At 34.8% G+C, this 18,012-nt stretch overlaps 1 protein-coding gene across 5 annotated transcripts in view; it reads right to left on the reverse strand.

Moving 5' to 3' along the window:
• Positions 1–18,012, reverse strand: part of Adcy2 (adenylate cyclase type 2 Ac76E) — a 605,017-nt gene that overhangs the window by 79,574 nt on the left and 507,431 nt on the right. The window lies entirely within an intron of this gene.

Genomic DNA, 18,012 nt, shown 5'->3' on the forward strand with positions numbered 1-18,012 from the left:
GACACAGCTCTCACGAAGATGAAGGATCGGTAGAATCCCAATTACCTCAAGCAACTGAACAGGATAAAACTGACGCAGCAAATATCGTAAATGCTCAATTCAGTGAGAAAGTTGTCGCCTCCATACTTCCACTTCGAGATCAAATTCATCGTCAAGTCATAAATGTAGCAACTGCTAATTACAACAGTGGAGTGCGTACCTATGTGTACTATTAAGACAGTTACCTAAATCACCTCGTCGATGCAATTATGCAATTTTCAAGTCGTATATTTTCATCGCAGAAACGTTTCATACCACCGAAATATTTGCCAAATCATCAAAGTAATCCAATATTCAAAGATTTGTGTTTCGGTTTGGTCAACGATCCAGTTAAGGTGCTGGCAATGTACTTGGGAGAATTCCTTCACAGGAAAGATGAAACTTTCATTATCATCGCCTTAACACTGTGTCAAGAAATGAGTGCTCTTCACTACATTTACAACCATAGTAATGGATACGTCGTCGTGCCATGTTCTTTATTTTACACGAATCATTCGATAACTAAAACATCCTCATTAATCGTATTCTAGATCATAAGAACAGCTTGAACAAAAGACGTAAAAAGCAAAGACATCCGTTCTCAAATTTAATGAGAAGATGGATAAAAGTGAGTTATTCTCAAAATCAGCAGATTTTTGCACAGTCATCGTTTCGCAATTCACAGATTTATGCCAAGTTTTTATTTCATTTTCTGTGCATAGAACAATCGAGATCCTGATGATGTCACTTTCACACCACAAGATGTAAATAACGATGCAGAAATCTTGAAAAAGGGTAGGTCAATTCTCATAAAGAAGTATTCCTTTCGAAAGCATTACATTTTTTTGAGAGAGGAGGGGGGTTTATAAGATGAAGTTGAAAAAATGCAGCAAATTTTAGATCATTATTTTCTCAGAGAGATTTCGAGTAAACTATAATTTTTCTGAGGAATTGGGATTTAAAAATGGACTCTATTCGCCAAAAATGGAAATATTAATGAGTACTTACATTTTTCAATTTTCATAGAATATCCTCATTGGAAAAAAGATCGAGATTTTCTAGAAGACACGCTGATTTACAGAAGTTTAAAGTTCGGATTGGCTGTCATACAAAAATTCGAAGCTGATCTTAAAATAAGCATCGAAGACGCCATTAAACAGAAAATCCATAACCATGATTTAGTCGATGCGTATACTTCATTGGGTAAACTTTACGTTTTATTTGATGGAACAATATTGTAGAATAGGTATGATTCAGAAAATCCATCAGCTTTATTTACATCTACCTATGTATCTATCATGCTTGCTCACAGCTCTCTATGTGAAGGATAAATACAACTATATGGCTACAGCTATGCTGAGACATTCTGATGGTACTGATCGTTGGGCTGTTTGGATAATGATGATAGGTATCACTACACCTGAAGACTGGCCCAAGGTGAACGATGCTTTCAAAGCAATCAATAATAATGTTTCACTCACAGATCTGATTCTGGTAAGGTTTTTTCCTCTTGTTATTATTTACGTCATCTCAAGGAAGTCTTAGTATTAATTTCAACCCAATATTTTTTGGAAATTATGTTTCACAGAAAACTGCTGATGCTGATCGAATACCTTACGAAATGATGGCTGTAGTTATAGATCCCACCTATCAACCGAATTATTCTTAAATATATTTTTTTTAGAGAAGTTTTTTTCCAATAGTGATTTTGTTTTCTGCAGCGAGTTGAGCGTAATTTTCCAAAATGTGTATTTTTGTGAAAAATAAAATAAATACAAACCCTAGTAGTTAGGAGTAGTTTGTTAGAAACTTGAGCAAGGATATTCCACATGATTTTGAATTTCATTGAAAACGCTTCTTCGGGTTTTATGGATTCTCAGAACTTATTCTTGATTTCGGTTCAAAATTCGGGGATTTTCAAGACACCCAAGACAGTCTTTCTAGATTTCTGTTTTTGATTGCTTCCAACTACGAGAACACCTTTGCTGGTTCAAATAAATCAGAGATGGGGTAAAATTTTCGCATGTGGTCGATTTAAATCGTAAACCTCAAGATAAGTTGAAAAATTTTTACCTGACAGGCGAAACTCAAAATCTTTTGTAAATGATCGATAAATTTTCCTTACCTGAAACATAAAACAAACAAAAAAATATCACATAATTATTCGGTGCAAACATCAAAAATAAATACCGAAATGAATATAACTAAATAAATGCTCAAATAATTACATACATATTTAATACTGGGCTCGGGCTCAATTTTTGTCCAAAAAAAGTAACTTTAGGAACTAAAAAAGTTTGAAAAAGTGACCAAGAAAGTTGCCAAACGTAGGCAAATCATTTTAATGAAGGAAAAGTAGTCTCAATATAAAAGACCATTTCAATCAAACCTAACGTAAAAAAAATTAAGAAACGAACAGTACCGGTGCCAGAATTTTTCCTTGGAGGGGGATAATTGGGTCAGAACCAAACAATTTTGCCGTCTCATTTTTTGGGTGGGGGGGGGGCTTAAATTAAGCTTCTCGGAGAGCAGAAATCGAATAAATATCAAGGCATAGTCAGAATTTCCTCAAGGAGGAGGCAAAACCAGATTTTTAGGCATGATAAATCGAAATTAGGAGTCATTTTCTGGAAACCTATCGTGATGTGTGGTGATTATATTATGAAAACGAAGGCAAAATTACTACTCGAGCGAAGCGAGAGCGAAATTTTTTAGAAAAAATGGGTCCAAACAACAAAAAAAAACGTTCACTTTTGCATGTTTTATTTCAAATTTTCGTTCGCAAGGGAGGACAATGGCCCTCTTCACTCCCTGGCCACGCCACTGAATACGTTAAGAGAAAAATATTCTCGCACATCTAAAAACCTTAGAATTATGATAAATATTATTGGCTACGAATTTATTACGTTTTTCTGTTTATGCAAAAATATTATTTTAGTTTACGATTCACTTGTTCTCTGGAAGTTCGAATATACTTACATACGTTTTGCTCGACATCTTTTTATTATTTCTAAAGTGGTAGCAGATTGCGTGTAATACGTTTTCGCGATAATGGCAGATATGCCGAATCTAAATGAAGGCGACGATTTTGGTCTCGGATTATCCGATACTGACGAAGAAAAATTACTACAGTCGTCTGATGATTCGAGTGATGATTCAAACTCGGACGAAAACAAAGATGACTACGATAAAAAGAAAAAAGATAAGTCTAAAAAGAATTCGAAAAAATCGCATTCAAGGTCAGATTCTAAAATTTCGTTACCAACTTCAGGTATGCTTTTACCGCCTTATATTTTGAACGCTAATGTGAATTTTCAAGTTTGGCTAAATCACATAGTCAATGAGTTACGTGCCTTTAATCTAGACTGGACAATTAATTCAAAATTGGTTCAGCCAAATATTTCAAATGAACAAAAAAAGCGAGTTTTTGGTTGGATCAATGCCTATTTATTATCTCGTATTTGTGAAAATTATAAGATTTCTTGTTCCGATGCACCCGATCCGATAACGATGTTACGTAAAATTCAGACTATTAGTCAGCCTGTGGTAAAAACTGCTCGTTTTGCAGTGAAAAGATCGTTTTCAAATATTAAAATGAATAATGGCGAATCTGCGTCTGAATTCATTACCCGGTTTGACAGTTCGTTTAAGCGTCTTATGTTATACGATAAAAATAATTCACAAGAAAAACGTGAACAGCGTGAAGAAGACGCTAAAGATAATTTTTTAGCAGCGGTTAAAGCTCAGTTTCCCGAAGTCAAATACGAATCAACCGATAATACAACTCTAGATGAGTTGAAAGAGTTGTTGAAAGATGCCGAAGAGTCACGTAAAGAAGTCACTGAACGAAATAATATAGACGGTGACAAAACGGCAGCTAACGTTTCTTCAGCTCCGCAGAATTACGATCAATCGAATTTTCGTAATCAAAATCAACATGTTGTTCGGCGTCAGAAGTTTTTCAAGAAAAAACCGTATCATAGAAATAACGATCGTAATGCTACAAAATGTACCAGATGTGGTAAAATTGGTCATAGCTACAAGGTTTGCTATAATCCTCGTTGGTTATGTTATGGTTGTAACCAAATGACCGATCAACATCAGGGTTGGAATTGTCCGCAAGCTTCTACACCGAATACTTCGAATAATTATTCTGGTCAAAAAGAACGTTTCAAATGGGTCCGGCCTAACCTATCCAAACCGAAGAGATATCCTGTTGGTAAAAATAAAAATAAAAATGCAAATGCAGATCACGTTTCGCTCGCAGATCTTGAAATTAAAGGTAAATCAATTTTAAAATTCATATCCGATTCAGGAGCGGATGAACATTTCGTTAATTCAATGAATAATTTAGTTAATGTTATCAAATTAGATACTAAAATGAAGATTAATACTGCCGAAAAAAATGCTGAAATTTTTGCTACTCATATAGGTGAGATTTTGACGAATGATGAGAAAGGTAATCCCATTCGAATTAAAAATGTTTATTACGTGCCGAATTTAAAAAATAATTTATTCTCTCTTCGCAAGTTAGTAAATAAAGGTGCCAAGATTAGATTAGATAACAACAAAGTTCAAATTTTTGATATAAATGACGATTTGTTAATTCAAGGAAATTACGATGGACAATATTGGTGGTTAAATCTAGAAAAATCTAAAAGTACAAAGTTGGAACGTAACGCTTATTTAAATACTACCGTTAATTCAAAGGAGGGGAGTAAATTTAAAACTATGGGTGATTACGATCAAAATGAAAATTTTTCTTACAAAAATATCAACGATGCGGATTCTTTGTCGAAATATATTAATGTGGAGGCAGAAATGAATTTAAACGATCTAAAAACGTTAAGTAACGAGAATGTGAAATCATTAAGAAATGCAATAGGTACATTATGGCATTTAAGATTAGGTCACGCTTCTAAAAGTTATTTAGAATATGCTAGGAACGTCCTTCCTGAACTTAAAAAAGTTAATTTTCCAAATGAAATTCTTGATTGTGAAGATTGTAAACTTGGTAAAGCTACTAAGTTACCCAATAATACGAGTAGATATCACGTATACGAACCTTTGCATTGTATTCACACTGATGTAATGGGACCAATTAGTCCTCCTACGGTAAAGTTTGGCGCAAGATATATTGTTACATTTTTAGATGATGCTACTCGATTCGCATTCACTTTTCCGTTGACCGAAAAACGTTTCGTGTATATTGCCTTTGAAAATTTTTTAAAATCAACTAGAAAAATTAGGGGCCCAGACGCAAAGATTGGTTTTATAAGACGTGATAATGGAACAGAATATGAAACTAAAGGTATGAAAGATATTATTACACAAGAAAAAATCGAAGTTGAATGTACTCCACCTGCTTCATCAAATTTAAATGGTACTGCTGAACGTTTTAATCGCGAAATAATGCAGAAAGCTAGAGTTCTGAATATTAGTGCAGGTTTTCCAGAAAGTATGTGGGCTTATGCTCTAAGTTTTGCGACTGATATTTATAATCGTACTCCACGTCATCCGATTAATTATAAAACACCATACGATTTATTTCACGGTAGAAAAACAGAAGTACGTTATATTCGACGATATGGATGTTTAGGATTTGCGTATACACCAGTTGCAGCAGGTAAAAAGGTTCATGAAAGAGCTGCGAGAGGTTTCTTAGTGCATTGTGCCGAATCTCATTACGTTTTAATCCAGCCATCCACTGGTAAAATAATTCGTTCGAAACACGTTCGTTTTATTGAATCAAAAGTTTACGGTGATTTTTATCCTAAAGATGCGCAAAATGCACTGACTAAAGGAAAGTTTAAAATTCAAATTGATGAAGAGGACTGGTCTATTGATGATGAAAATACTGAAATAAACTCGAATGATTCTAAAAACGATGAAAATAGCGATGTTGTACGTTGTAATTTTATTGAAAGTTTCAATGCTCAAGTTATCTCTATTTCCGATGAAAATTTTACTAAAAGTTGTTCTAAAATTAAAATACCGGAACCACAATCTTATAAAGAAGCTATTTGTAGCAAAAATAAAGACGATTGGGTAATAGCAATTAATGACGAACTTAATTCACAAGATAAAAAGAAAACTTGGACCTTAATTTCAAAAGATACATTACCTAAAAATACTCCGATTTTGAATTCGAAGTGGGTTTTCAAGTGTAAAGTTGAAAATAATGATTTATTCAAGTTTAAAGCTAGGTTAGTTGTAAAAGGTTATGCCGATAAAAATGATTACGATTTATCAGAGATTTATTCTCCAGTAGCTCGCGCAGGCGATGTTAAATTTTTTCTATCTGTGGCAAATAAATTTAATCTCGATATACATCAGATGGATGTGACTACAGCGTTCTTGCACGGTGATCTCGAAAAGCCAGTTTATATGAAAATTCCGGAAGGTTTAACTACACCTGAAGACTGGCCCAAGGTGAACGATGCTTTCAAAGCAATCAATAATAATGTTTCACTCACAGATCTGATTCTGGTAAGGTTTTTTCCTCTTGTTATTATTTACGTCATCTCAAGGAAGTCTTAGTATTAATTTCAACCCAATATTTTTTGGAAATTATGTTTCACAGAAAACTGCTGATGCTGATCGAATACCTTACGAAATGATGGCTGTAGTTATAGATCCCACCTATCAACCGAATTATTCTTAAATATATTTTTTTTAGAGAAGTTTTTTTCCAATAGTGATTTTGTTTTCTGCAGCGAGTTGAGCGTAATTTTCCAAAATGTGTATTTTTGTGAAAAATAAAATAAATACAAACCCTAGTAGTTAGGAGTAGTTTGTTAGAAACTTGAGCAAGGATATTCCACATGATTTTGAATTTCATTGAAAACGCTTCTTCGGGTTTTATGGATTCTCAGAACTTATTCTTGATTTCGGTTCAAAATTCGGGGATTTTCAAGACACCCAAGACAGTCTTTCTAGATTTCTGTTTTTGATTGCTTCCAACTACGAGAACACCTTTGCTGGTTCAAATAAATCAGAGATGGGGTAAAATTTTCGCATGTGGTCGATTTAAATCGTAAACCTCAAGATAAGTTGAAAAATTTTTACCTGACAGGCGAAACTCAAAATCTTTTGTAAATGATCGATAAATTTTCCTTACCTGAAACATAAAACAAACAAAAAAATATCACATAATTATTCGGTGCAAACATCAAAAATAAATACCGAAATGAATATAACTAAATAAATGCTCAAATAATTACATACATATTTAATACTGGGCTCGGGCTCAATTTTTGTCCAAAAAAAGTAACTTTAGGAACTAAAAAAGTTTGAAAAAGTGACCAAGAAAGTTGCCAAACGTAGGCAAATCATTTTAATGAAGGAAAAGTAGTCTCAATATAAAAGACCATTTCAATCAAACCTAACGTAAAAAAAATTAAGAAACGAACAGTACCGGTGCCAGAATTTTTCCTTGGAGGGGGATAATTGGGTCAGAACCAAACAATTTTGCCGTCTCATTTTTTGGGTGGGGGGGGGGGCTTAAATTAAGCTTCTCGGAGAGCAGAAATCGAATAAATATCAAGGCATAGTCAGAATTTCCTCAAGGAGGAGGCAAAACCAGATTTTTAGGCATGATAAATCGAAATTAGGAGTCATTTTCTGGAAACCTATCGTGATGTGTGGTGATTATATTATGAAAACGAAGGCAAAATTACTACTCGAGCGAAGCGAGAGCGAAATTTTTTAGAAAAAATGGGTCCAAACAACAAAAAAAAACGTTCACTTTTGCATGTTTTATTTCAAATTTTCGTTCGCAAGGGAGGACAATGGCCCTCTTCACTCCCTGGCCACGCCACTGAATAAATATGTCATTTATTTATTTAATTTTCAAAAAGGAGGGACCTCAGTGACTGAAATTTGCCTGCAAAGTATTATTCAAAGTAAATCGTGTACGAATATACCTATAATGTGGGCTTGAGAAGAAAAAAAAGGCTTCTTCTTCTCAAAAAAGATGTAAAAAAATGAACATCGGTTTGTAATCGGCATCCATCTCAATGAAACAAGAGCGCAAAAATGCTTGGAAAATTCCCACTTTATAGCATCAAAATTTTTTTCCAAAAAAACTAACCTCTTGGGGGGGATTATCACCCAAATCCCCCCCTTAAAACCGGCACTGGAAACGAAACCAAATCAAATCAAATCAAATCAACTTTATTTTTTGCAATAGACAGCGTTGCTGCATTTACAAAGTCGACTTATGTACTAACATAGGAAATAATCAATACATAAAAGAATGAATAATGAAATTAAATAACATGAAATAAAATGAAATAAATGCGCCATGTATAGCACCATACAGGCATAGGATCAGCACAGATATCCAAATAGACGCATTCAATGAAAATAATAGAAACCAAATAAGAAATAAAGAAAAAAGAAAAAAAAAACAACATAATTACATGAATCAGAAAACAATACATTATAAAAAAAGTGAGATTTCATGTACATTTATAAAAATTCTTAGAATTATTTACCACATAACATCCAAAAATTATCGGTTATACATAAAAATAAAAAAAGAAACAATGACGCTAGATGATAAATCAAAATTACAAGTAGTTGCTGAAAGTTCAGTTGCTAATGTACTCAGTTATGTAACAGTGTCCATATACTCATCTATTGAATAAAATGCTTTTTTTAGTAGCCATTTTTTCAGAGTTTTAGAAAATAATTTTGTGCAATTGATAATTTTAATTTCAGTTGGGATTTTGTTATAAATTTTTGCAGCCATGAAGTCTATACTAACTTGGTGAAATTTAGTCCTGAATTGTGTGCTATGTAGTTGTTGGCTATTTCTAGTATAATGACTGTGTTGAGGGGTATGTAATTTCACTATGCCTTTCTTCACAATTTGGGATATCAGATATATGTATAAGCAGGGTAGGGTTAAAATTTCATTTGAAAGAAAGATAGTCTTGCATGATTCTGTGACTTGCATTCGATAGATGATTCTTATTGCTCGTTTTTGTATTACAAAAATTCTCTGCATAAGACTGACATTACCGCCCCAAAACACTAAGCCATATGACATATTAGACTGGAACATTCCATAATATGCCATTTTTAATGTTTGCACATTGGTGACACCTTTTAATTGCCAAAGGAGATAATTTATTGATGATAGCTTCCCAGCTAAATAGTCTATGTGATCAGTCCAAGTAAGAGTGGAGTTGATGTATACTCCTAAACGTCCAATTAAAAATATCTGATAATGAAATACGATCGAGGCGTTAACATTTAACAATTTTCACAACAAGCAGGAAATATACCATTTCTCAACTTTTCGGGAAAATGTTGGAATTTTTGATAATTTATGGCAAAGAGCAACACTTTTGGACAATCTTTAAAAACATACCTATAAATGAGATTTTTTGAAAAAAAAAAAAACAGAATTTTTAGCAATTATTTTTGGCAAAAAAGTGATGTTTTTTTGGAAGTTTTTATAGAGTGGAGTATTGTAAACAAACTGTCCCTGAACATTTCTAAATGCTCGACAATGACCTTTACTCGAAAGAGGGGTTTTCTAGAAGGTGTGTAAGTACACAGTTGGTGAGGAAGAACTGTGTCGCTTAACTATGGTTCGGGACTTGGGTATAAATCTTGATTTAGATTGTAAATGTAGGGCTTACCTTCAAAGATCATGTCAATACTGTGTTAGCTAAGGCAAGAAGGATGGCATATTTTGTGGTTAGAAATGCTGTGCATTTCAGGAGGATAAGTACGCTCAAAATTCTATACTTTCCATTGATAAGATCAATCCTTGAGTTTGGGATACTTACTAGTCTGGTTTCCTCATACCAAAAAATGTATAAAGGAACTTGAAAAAAATTAAAATGTGATCTGTCACGAGAAAACCAGGTTAGTGTCCAAAAAATCGATTTGGTTTTTTTTATGGATATTGGTAGTACTCAGCGTGCAGAATCCGCCTGTGGTGGTTAAAACGTTCGCGAACGATTCTTTTGACCCTAAATTCAAGGTTAAAAAAATAGAGCAACTACAAAAAAAGTTTGAAAAATTTTTTTTTTGTGATTTTCTGGAAAAGTATGTTCTGGGGAGTCAATATGCAAATTTTTGGAGCAATCGGCCCACATTTGGAGGATTAGTGCCATTTTATTGAAATTTGAATGAGGCTTAAGCTGGAAAAATCAACTCTTTTCAGCTTGAACAAAATTTTTGAAAAAATTGAAAAACTCAATAAATAACTTTATTTTATATTAATAATTCATTCTTAGTAGTTTTCGCGAAATTTTTGGCACAAAATTTTTAAAAAAACGAAAAAATCGTTCAAGAGAAATTTCGATTATTGGCCATTGGCAACCCTGATTTTGAAAAAAAATGTCAGGTTATGTTGGCACCCCTTGTGGCCAAAAGTGGTCAAAGTTTCAGGGACCTAGGAATCATAGATCGCCGAACACATAAATTCAAAACTTCAAATGTCCGTCCTGTAAAATTTATGTTTTGGACACTAACCTGGTTTCCTCGTGACAGATTAGGGAACTGTAACCCAGGTATGTCAGACGGCCATTTTGTTCCTGGTTTGATGAACATAGCATTGCAGTATATGGGAATTCGGCAAACTTTAACCGCGTATATCTTCAAAACCGTGCACTTTTACAACTTTTTCGTAATAACATCTTTGAAAGAGAATTGAACGAGCTTTCCAATGGTATGCTACATGTATCAATTGAAATACATTTAATTGTTTTGAATTTCAGTCATTTTTCAGCACTTCATTTTTGGGTTAAAAATAGTTTGAAATTGTGTGAAATTCACAGCATGTGCTCTAATTCAATGATTACTTTCATTCTATGCCAGAAATTCCGTCATAAAAACCTTGAATCGAAAAACAACGATTTTTTTTCGTAAGGAACAAAATGGGTGTCTGACATACCCGGGTTACAGTACCTTAGACAGATCACAAATAGATTCCTAAAATTCATCTATTTGAAAACTTTTGAGTATTATGCTTATGACCTGTCACAAAAAGAACTTTTAGAAGGATTTGAAATTGAGTTGTAAGAAGAGAGAAGGGAAAAATTGAGGAAATGTTCCTATTGTTTTTTTACCACCCCTCCCCCTAGATATAAGCGGCCTCTCCTGTAATCGGCTTTCAGCTGTTGGAGGGACCTAAATTGTTAAAATAAAATAAAAATTATAGAATGATCTTGTAATTATTTTATAATGTATCTCTACTCAGTATATCTTTAATAAAATCACATTGAAAGGTGTTACGTGTTAGGATGTGTTTTTATTTGGAGAAGAACTGAGAATGTGCATATGGCGAGCTGGTGTCATCTAAACTCTCCCAATACGAGCTAGACTGGGACGAGAGGAAAATATTCACCCAAGGTGATAATCAATACAAAGAAACTCAAATATTGGCTACAGAGATATGCGTTCTACAGTGTTGAAGAAATGTTGCAGCTAGAATAATAAGTTGTTTTTTTTACTGTAATTTTTATAATCTGTTGTTTCTTTAATTTATTATTATTAATTATTACTATTTTTTTATGCTATTTCATTTCAAACATACTATTGTTCTCACCAAAGGGGTATTTTACTGTGTTTTCATGAGCTGTATCTTATAATCTGTTGTTCTTTTTTGGTGGTTTTCTGTTTTTTCCTTTTTTTTTCTCCTTTCAAACATATTATTCTCACAAAAGAGTACTTCTGAACAATTTGTATAATTTAATTACCTATCTGTATTTTCAATTTACTTTTTTTCTCCTCCAGCAGCACTATGTTAATATGTATGTTATAATTAATATCTAGTTAATAGTTTATTGACATTGTAAATACAGCTAAAGCTGTCTACAGCAATAAATGATTTGATTTGATTTGAAGTTTCAGATTCTCGTTGTTAGAGTTAGTGGAATAGTCAGCATTGTAATAGCTCGTTAATAGCTGTTCGCCATCATTAGGTTTAGGTTTTTATCGTCGATGAAACCTGCAATTCCGCATGGGTAACTGGGGAAAAAAATTGCACTAAGCTTTCATAATAATCGTTTAAAATAATTGAACATTGTACAAGTGAACAATTTCACTTATTTGCGTAGATTAATCAAACATTTTTTTTGCAAAATGTTCAGCAGCTTTGAAACACCTAAAAATATTTTCAAGTTATCGGATAATTTATGAAGGTGAATTCAGCATCAATTTTTGTGTAGAGTCAAAATGTTTTCCACTACGTCAATTTTTTTTAAAATGCAAAAAGCTAGATGAAAAAGAACTCCAAATTGTGAAAATATGAAAGTTGATTCCAACTTTGATTGTCAATGGACACCTCAAAATAACCTAACCTACCAGGTATACCTACTCATAATTTTCGAATTGATCTAATGAGTGACATTCCTCACAACCTATCCCTATCTTTAGTAGAATTCATATCTGGTCAAAAGATACCTACCCAAGAGTTATACAATTTGATCTTTTAAACTTTATAAACTCTGAAAAAATTTTGAAATTTAGCAAAAAGTTGAACAATGAAATTGGAATGAATGAGAAGAAATTTTATATTTTATATTATACATATCAAGTATCTACAATGTAATAAACCTTTCAAATCTCCTCATCTGAACTTTTTTTTTCGAAAGAAAAGCGGGCACTGTCGAGACAGATCAAAATACAATCAAAAGGAAAAATGAACACCTTATTTTTCATTTTATATCAGGTATAGTATAGCTTACAAAAAAAAAAAAAATTATGGTGTCTGAATGAACAGAATTGACGTGAAAAATATGTTCAGCTATAGCGAAATTTTTTTCAAATTCCACATTTTACACGTGTCGAATTCCATCATGATAAATACTATTTACACAGATTATAATATAAATAATTTTAATGGGTATTTCACAATTTTGGCAGTGTATAAGTTCGATTAACGTTAGTCTCACAACCGAATCAAGTTTGTAAAAACTTCCATTTTCAAATCGATATGCGCGGTTCAATATTCATTTTTTACGGGTTTTTAGCTACCTTTACATTTGATCAGGTAAGGAAATCAACTAATAGAAGTATCTAAATTTTTTCAAAATAAATATTCGTAAGTACATATATATAGAAGTTTCACCGAAACTTGAATTTTTTACTTTTTGAATCAAGAGACGTTCTAATGAATGAAATGGGATAAAACTTGGACAATAGGGTTCTTTTGGGAGCTAGAGTTGACCCCTGCAGTGGGGAGGGTCAAAGTTCAAAATTACAGAAAGGTCATTTTTTTGGAGAGGCATAATATGGCCCCAAATGAACGAAAAAGGTCCAAAATCATACCATAGGTCAATACCTCCATTGTGATCAACATATCCAAATTTCAGCTTCCTAGGTCATCCCCACCCCATTTTAAGTGAGAAAAACCACATTTTACCCCTATTTTTGACCCCCTCACCCCTAAAATTGACCTTAGGAGTCCAAATTTTCAGCATACAATGAGAGGGTGCCCCTTGAGTGCTTTTTGCAGGTTTCAACCTTCCAACCCCATTTGACCTCTCTCCAGGGTCAAAAAAGTGGATTTTTGCGTGTTTTTTGACGTTTAGCCAAGCCTACAGCCCCTCCAAATTGACCTAGAGGGTCCAAATTTTCACAGTACATTGGGAGGATGTACCCGAAGTGCCTTTTGCAGGTTTCAACCTTCCAACTCCATTTGACCCCTCTCCAGGGTCAAAAAAGTGGATTTTTTCATCAATTTAACGTGTTTTTTTGAAAATTTCAACATTTAGCCAAGCCTACAGCCCCTCCAAATTGACCTAGAGGGTCCAAATTTTCACAGTACAATGGGAGGATGTACCAGAAGTGCCTTTTGCATGTTTAAACCTTCCAACCCCATTTTTACAGAAAGGTCATCTTTTTGGAGGGGAATAATATGACCCCAAAAAGATGAAAAGAGTCCAAAATTATACCATTGGTCAGTACTCTTATTGTGATCAACATATCCAAATTTCAGTTTCCTAGGTCATCCCCACTCTGATTAAGGTGGGAAAAACCACATTTGACCCCAATTTTTGACCCCCTCACCCCTAAAATTGACCTTAGGAGTCCAAATTTTCAGCATACAATGAGAGGGTGCTTCTTGAGTGCTTTGTGCAGGTTTCAACCTTCCAACCCCATTTGACCCTTCTCCAGGGTCAAAAAAGTGGATTTTTGCGTGTTTTTTGACGTTTAGCCACACCTACAGCCCCTCCAAATTCACCTAGAGGGTTAAAATTTTCACAGTACATTGGGAGGATGTACCCGAAGTGCCTTTTGCAGGTTTCAACCTTCCAAACCCATTTGACCCCTCTCCAGAGTCAAAAAAGTGGATTTTTTCATCAATTTTACGTGTTTTTTGAAAATTTTGACATTTAGCCAAGCCTACAGCCCTTCCAAATTGACCTAGAGGGTCCAAATTTTCACAGTACATTGAGAGGATGTACCCAAAGTGCCTTTTGCAGGTTTCAATCTTCCAACCCTATTTGACCCCTTTCCAGGGTCAAATGTGTTTTTTGACGTTTAGCCAAGCTTAGGGGTCCAAATTTTCACAGTACATTTGGACGATGTACCCAAAGTGCCTTTTGCCGGTTTCAGCCTTCCAACCCCATTTTACCTAAATCAGGGTCAAGACTGGTTTGTTACCACATTTTTCGAAGGAGAAAAAAGACAGTTGGGCGAAGCCCGAGGGGGGTGCAGGGGGGACGGAGTCCCCCCGCGAATATAAGAAGGAAACAGCGGAAGGAGAGAGTCGGGTGAAGCCCAAGGGGTGCAGGGGGGACGGAGTCCCCCCGTGAACATAAGAAGGAAACAGCGGAAAGAGAGAGTTGGGCGAAGCCCAAGGGGGGTTTAGGGGGGACAACGTCCCTCCACATGCAGGTGAAGCACGGGAGCGAAGCGAGGGTGCGAGCAGTCCAAGAGAAGCGTAGAACATGAAAAAAAGCATGCACAGGAGGTAGGTGGGCGAAGCCCAAGGGGGCCAAAAACAGGCGAAGCACAGGAGCGAAGCGAGGGTGCGAGTAGTTCAAGAGCCCTCAATGTTTCTGGCACAAAAATTCGGCTCTTATGTAGCGGCAGACTGCTACGACTTTTTTTTTTTTTTTCAATTGTGATTTATTGTAGGTAGAAAAATGAATAAACGAGTTTTATAAATTACTAGGGGGCTCCGCCCCCTGGCCGCTTCGCGGCCCAACCCCCAACTCGTTCCTCGGGCTTCGCCCTCGGAACCCGCTATTGGTGGCTGCGCCCCCAAACCCCCCTGGCTCGCTGAGGATTACAACAATTCCCTGTATACAATATTCCTAGTAGTAAGTGCATCTTCTGATATGCGGCTTCTTTTTGTCAAAATGCAAACATTTTTCATTTGTCTGGCACGACTTAGAGCAACATACAGTTGACCATGCGTAAACACATGATCCCTCGAGTCAACACCCACAATGTCCAATGTTTGGCCCTGTGATTTGTTTATAGTTAGGGCATAAGCTAGTCTTATGGGATACTGTTTCCGTAAAACTTCAATTCCACATTTTCCTGCTGTAAATTTGAATTTTATCCTTGGAATTAAACAAATTTTTGAATTATGCCCTGGAATACTAACTTCAAGAAAATTTTTGTGGACTTTTTTGACAATGATTTTTGTACCATTGACCAACCCTTCTTCAAAGTTCAGATTTCTCATCAAAATACAAATCTTTTCACCATTTTGAGAAAAACGCAAAAAACTGATGAAAGGTGGGAATCAGTAGTAGCAGGTTTCTGATCTCGCCTATATATACTTAGTGCTTCGGGTAACAATCGAAAGAGTTGAGAAAAAAATCAAAACTTTAAAACTTAATTCGAAATTTTCAAATTATTTGGTTTATAATTCGCTATCAGTATAATGCAGTTGAGAAGAAGTCAAAACCTTATCACATTCTAACCAAAGTGAGTAATTAAAAAGAGAAATACTCGGCTGAGAAGTAAGGGCATTTCAAACTACGTCGTCACGTGATAACGAACTGGTGTGTAAACCAAGAACTCTTTTGGCAACTTTGACCTGCAAGAACTTTTGAACGGTCAAGGGTAGAACTTTCGGGAAAGAATCAAATTAAAGAGAATAAAACTACGAACATTTTACCGTATTAAAATACTTATGTGTTCGATCAAAATTTTGAGTAATTTTAGTTCAAAGTTCAATACTTGCCGCCCGCAGCTGGTTTTAGCCTTGTTTTCGCATCTTTAAACTTCGAAAACTTTTGAACGGTAAAAGGTAGAGCATTCGGGAAAAAATCAATTTAAAGAGGATAAAACTACGAACATTTTGCTGTATTAAAATATCAATGTGTTCGTTGAAAATTTTGAGTAATTTTAGTTAAAACATCGAGCACAATACCTAGTACACTTCGCAACGTTTGCACACCACTTTGATTATCAGACGGGTGTGACGTCACTTTTAAATGCCCTATTCGATGATAAATAAAATGCCTAGCAAATTGGAAATATTCGGCTAAGAAATGAAAGCTCAAAGTTAAAATTGTTCAAAATAGTTCGATTTTGATTTTTAATTTTTCATGCTTAAACTAAAATATTTTGATTTCAAAATGTTTTATAACATATCTACACATTTTAAGGAAGATGTTGAAAAAAAAAATGAGCAAAATCGGTTCAGTTTTCATAAATTTGGAGGAGGGGGCCCAAAAATTGGTTTTTGGGCCATTTCTCCCCCTGTATGAGGTCAAATCGGTTCAAATTTTGGAATTCGGTTCAAAATGCAATTTGGAAGAAAACATATTTCCAAAATTTTTCTAAATTGATTTTAGGGTCTCTTTCCCTAAATTTGGGGCCCTAAAAATCAAAATTTGGCCCTCGCTATAGTTTTCGCATCAAGTACTCGTTGAGAGCTTTCTATTTAAAAAAAAAATGAGCTTCCTAGGTGTAATTGGGGCTGAATGAGAGCCTGCTGAACTTTTTTTGCTCGATTTTTGCTTGTAGCTTTATACTATAGATCGTGTCGTGTTTTTTTTTAAAATCTCACTAAATTATGAACTCACAGGAGTCAGAATGATCAACAGCGAAGAAAAAAAATGAAAATTATGCTATGAAAATAAATTTAAAACCATATATCAGGGTAATTCTCAGAAAAAGGGTCGATTTTGATATGCATAATTTTGAAAAACGAAAATCATTTTTTTGGAAAATTTCAAGTGGGAATCATTTCTATATGTGTCCCAGATCCCTTTTCTAGTGTTGGCCTCAATTCAATCCCCCCCACTGTGGACCCTGGCCCCCCTAAAACGGCGATAATTAGAATTCGACCCTCATCGATGTGTAATATGTCGATTGACATGTTTTCAAGGTCGTAGAATTCGAATCTGGAGTTATTTTTTTTGTAGAGGTGGAGGGTGAGGCGTGGGGAGGGGAAAAATGTCAAATTTTGCTTATATTATCGTGTAATATGTCGATTTATGTTTTTCAGGCCGTAGAGTTCGAATCTGGACTTATTTTTTTGGTAAGGGTAGAGGTGAAGTGTGGGGAGGGAGAAAATGTAAAATTTTGCTTGTATTATCGTGTAATATGCCGACTAGCGCGATAAAAGTACAGCTGTCTGAAATTTGGCCAAGTCGAAGGACAAATGGGCGCTGGACAAGCCGAAGGACAATCTCAACGTTTTTTCGTTTCTAGCCTTACCTACTGGACATTATTCGATTTTTAACACGTAATAAATGTGTACTTATCATGTAGAATAACTTCCCGTGCTCAATTATTGGTTTTGGCGGGTTCATTGACGTAAATGAAAACACCAAGCCGAAGGACACAGATTTTGCGAAATATCAAAACTTCACAGATAAGTACGATCAGAACGAGCTGTAATGTAGTTTTTAAAAAGAACGGTTCGGGGTAACATTTCTATGAGAACAGTGAACCAGTGCAGCCACTCACCAGAAAAAAATGTTGGATTGGGAAGCTACCAAAAATAATTGAAAATTGCTCGAAAATTTGCGCAAAAAGTGTGTAACAGTTTTCAAATGT

This window comes from Planococcus citri, chromosome 5 (genome assembly GCF_950023065.1).
Source record: "Planococcus citri chromosome 5, ihPlaCitr1.1, whole genome shotgun sequence".
Taxonomy (NCBI): Eukaryota; Metazoa; Arthropoda; class Insecta; order Hemiptera; family Pseudococcidae; genus Planococcus; species Planococcus citri.